The sequence below is a fragment of the Rhipicephalus microplus genome, unplaced genomic scaffold (genome assembly GCF_043290135.1).
Source record: "Rhipicephalus microplus isolate Deutch F79 unplaced genomic scaffold, USDA_Rmic scaffold_18, whole genome shotgun sequence".
NCBI classification, from domain to species: Eukaryota; Metazoa; Arthropoda; class Arachnida; order Ixodida; family Ixodidae; genus Rhipicephalus; species Rhipicephalus microplus.
This window is the reverse complement of record NW_027464591.1, coordinates 7,022,501-7,027,138: the sequence shown is the minus strand read 5'-3', so window position 1 is coordinate 7,027,138 and position 4,638 is coordinate 7,022,501.

The following is a 4,638-nucleotide window of genomic DNA, read 5'->3' as shown; positions in this document are numbered from 1 at the left end:
GGACTGAGAGCGCCACCCGGCGTTTCTCAACAACTCTATTAAACGTTTTAGATGCGGAGCATCTTATACTCGCGCCTTGTAGTGCGCCGTCCGCACCGCTTCTCGAACATTCGACAGCTGACGCGCGCGCATGCGCCGTCGCGCCGTCGCCCACTCTTCCACCATCTGTGCATCCCTTCCTCCTCTACACACCGCGCGCGCTTCACTCCTCCACCATCTGTGCACCCTTCCTCCTCTACACACCGCGTTCGACATCTACAATTCTCCTGATTCTCCAGTGGACGCGCATGTGGCGTCGCGCTTCGAGAACATTCAACAGCTGACAGTGTATGCGCCGTCGTGCTGTATATATACTCAAGGTCGGCGCTCGCTCGCTCAGTTGCCGCTCGTCGGTTGGTTTGTACGGCGCGTCGACGTCCAAGGTCGCGGTGAAATGAATTCCAACGAATCCACAAACACAATGATCGACGTCCCTTCGACCAGCGCCGCCCTTTCGCATACGTCTGTACGTGTTCACTCATTTAACACCCCCTCCTACAACCACGTTAACCAATTTAGCCATCGACCCAAGTAAGTCGCAATTTAACACCCCATTTCACAACCACGTTAACCAATTTAGCCATCGACCCAAGTAAGTCGCACTTTAACACCCCGTTAACCAATTATATGGTCCGCATCCTCCTCAGTGTTCCCCCGAGGGAAGCTGCGGGCAATTTTTTTTCTCTCGCTCTCTCTCGCTTTCACACCATTATCAGCTTGCTAGCCTAATATCGAATTCATCCGGGCATTCAGAAAACTCATTGAAATCCAACATCACTCATTGAAATCCCGCGGTTATCAATGAGTGCCTGAAGACTACGAAAGCCGTATATTCAAGCATTTCAGTATCATTTTATTTTAGTTGTTATTTAACTCAACTGTGTGCTACTCTGGTATAGTCTCTTCTAGTACTATGAGTACTGGGAGGTGCTACGCGAAGTTTATGTGACACCTATCGAAGATGGGAAGACGTGCTCGTTGAGCGGTGATAGTGTAATTGTAACGACCTGCAATAGAGCTCATTGTTTTTGCACATGATTGGTCCAAAAAAGACACAACTGCTAAATAAATCAATAGCTGTTGATTTCTCGCATCAGTTATGAGACTCAATAGTGTAAGGCGGATACACGTTGCCCCGCCATAAAGTGAGCGAGCCCCTGTTGTTCTTCGTGCTTATCGCCCCACCCATTCAGAGCCATGTGTTTCCTGTCACAAACAGGGTGGCTTATACGCGAGTTCTTTGTACTCTCGGGTCGCCCCGCAAGCACGCCGTGGTTTTTTGCTGTTTCTCCATTGTGACAGGTGAGGCTGGTGTGAGGGTCGCTGAGGCATTATTTATTGCGGACTGTGGTCAATAGCGGCGTCGCGTCGGATGGTACAGTGGTACGCTGAAGTGCTCTTTGCTCGAGTCCTCCCGAGGTATGCACAGCTCGTATTTATGTCCAGCAGCAGGACCCACTGCGTACAATATAGCTACACGTGTGTGTACCCAGCCATCCCTCGCGCCAGCGCCCATCTTACTTTTGAACACGACTTACGGCTGTTTATGGGAACCTGGCACACCAGTAACATATAACGCAGCTATTCTCTCTAGCGTTCATCGAGCGCGAAGGAGAAGCTAGATGTAACTGCGAGTGAAACAAGTTTAACCAAAAAAATGGGGTACCCTTAAGCTTCGCCTTTCAGAGTTGAACCCGATAGCGAAATCCGGCCACTAGTGCGCCCTTCAACTGCTATGCGCGTACTTATTCATAGGTTTTGTAACATACACACGCACGCACACAAACACGCACACAGCAGATTGGACCAGCGCGCGCTATTATCGCCGAATGGGCCCGTTTTCGTCGTGACACCTGTCGAACAAAATGCGTTAAAGGGGCCCTGAAACACTTTTTCAAGTCACTATGGAATGAGTTCACTAGAAGAGCTTATTTCCTCACGAATTCAACGCCGCAAAAATTTTAAGAATCTGTCAAGTGCGAGTGCAGTTACAAAGATTTGTCGCAGGCTGCAATTGAACTATCCCTTCTCTCGTCCCGGCGAAAGCGCTGGAAGCTAAGCAGGGAGGAGTAGCAGGGGCAAAGAAATTACCACGCCTCGTGACCTTGAGCACTTTTTTTAATGCGTAACATTTCTTAGCGAACTCCGGTGACTTTGAGCGTATCTATCTATCTATCTATCTATCTATCTATCTATCTATCTATCTATCTATCTATCTAGCCGCCTACGACTTTTAGCTCTCCTGGCCGTTTCGTAAATATTATCAATACCGAATTCGGTATGGCATAACTTGACTGCATGAAGAGCATAACTGACTAGTCATAGTATGACTCTCATGACAGTTATGTCATGAATATTATGATTTACATTTCATGGTCTTGCTGCTCTTGCGGTGGTTTCGTTCACATGACATGTTGCAAAATTGGCTTCGTATGACATGACTGCATCGGAAATACAAGTGTCAGACCCTAACGTGAAAATCATGACATGCATGACATGTAAGTTATGAGTCATGACTACACGCCACGCTCATGGTACGCTCGCAGTCGTTTCGCTAGCTTCACATATACCAGATTTGGTCTTATGGGAGTGAATGTATGATGTGAGCATGTGACTGGTGCGAGCATGATAATCATGAGATTCTTGTCTTGTAACAACATGACTACATGCTACGCTCGTAATGCGCCGTTTTGCTAGCTACACATGTACCAAATTCAGCATTACGTCACGCGAACGGATGACATGTGTAAATGACGCGTCCAAACATGATAATCATGACACGCGTGTAATGTAACAACATTACTACATGCCACACTCAAGACGCCATTACACTTCGACGTGACCCGGCGTGATTTTGCGCCGACGTTCATTTCGTCGAGTCACGTCGACAATGCCACGCCAGGCACCGAACTGCCTGGCATGTGCTCGCAGGCACGCGCAGCGCTGCGTTGCTTTGACGCATGCGTGTTTGAGCGCGCCAGGCGCCCCTCCGTCACAAAGCTGGGCAGACGCGGTGATGTCTGGGTATTGTCATCGGCGCGAAATGCAGCATGCCCCATTTCCCGCCTGTTGCCGCCGGGCCTTGCCGACAAACGCCGGTCGCCCCTAGCGTCAGATTATAGAGTGCTCGAGTTTTCTAGCGTAGCGTCACCACGCCCAGCGTGCGCGCGCATCAACGCTACGTGCGCTCGCCACCATTTCGCTAGCTTCACGTATACCAAGTTTGGTATTAGGGAACGTGAATGTACGACGAAGATATGTGACTGATGCAAACATGATAACCATGAGAGGTATGTCATGTAACAACATGACCACATGCCCCACTCATAACGTGCTCATGAACGCTTCGCTAGCTCTACATGTACGAAAATTGGTATTACGTGGTGGGAGTGGACAACAAAGGTAAATCACACGTCCAAACATGATAATCTTGGTATGCGTGTCATGTAAAACATGACTACATGGTACGCTCAAAGCATGCTCGCGGCCATTTCGCTAGCTCCACATATACCAAATTTGGTATTGCATGACATGAATAGACGACGAAAGTAAATGACACAACCGAACATGATAACCATGACGTGCGGGTCATGTAAAACATGACTACATTCTACACTCTTAGCGTGCTCGCGGCCGCTTGACTAGTTACCCATTTGGTATCACGTGACGTGAACCGACGACGAATGTAAATGACACGTCCAAACATGATAATCATGACATACGTGTCATCTAAAACTGAACTACATGCTACGCTCATAGCGCGTTCACGGCCGTTTCTCTAGCTACGCATATACCAAACTTGTTATCAAGTGACGTGAATAGGTTACGAAGGTAAATGACCCGTCCAAACGTCTTAACCATCACAGGGAAGCCATATACGGCATATTTTAACTCCACCTCGTAACGTTGTGCTGATTTTAAAGCAACTTATCTACCTTCTTTAATCGTGCTTCGCATATCATCGATACCCACTGTACGTGGAATCTGCCTTTTTTTTTCTTCGAATGCGCCGCTTTCTCAGTGTGATCGCGTGCCCTAGCGTGGACAAGTAGCGGCCTCCCGTGGAGATCTCTGTAACTTACTTTTTTGCTCACAGACGCACAGATGATTATTTGCTCTCAACCAACACGGCTGACGCTGATGGCGGGATTTCTGCGACACGAGCTGTCTAAGGCTATTACGTTAAAACTGAAAGCAGTGAACATATGAATCTTACCTGTCCTGTTGCGTACGTCACGAATATGGTTCATTTTCTTGGGCTGGGTGCTTACGCCAGGACGTGGACGGCTGCCCTAGTCTATGTATCCGTAGACTTGGGCTGATAGCCTAACCCTGTTTGCCAGCTGTATGCGGTCCTGGGACTTGGGCTTTCAGCAATGCCTCCCATTGGTCGATACCCCCCCCCCCGTCAAGCGTCTGACAAACACCAATAAACTGGGGTGGCCATCGTCAACAATCTGCTAAAGGCAGCGTGGTTTCCTTAATCTTCAGCCGACTGAACTGACATTGAATATACAATGCTTCGGATGCAGATTTATGGTCCAGAAATTTGAGGCGTACCTTCATGCTTCACTGGCAAAGGTCGTCGAAAGACGATAG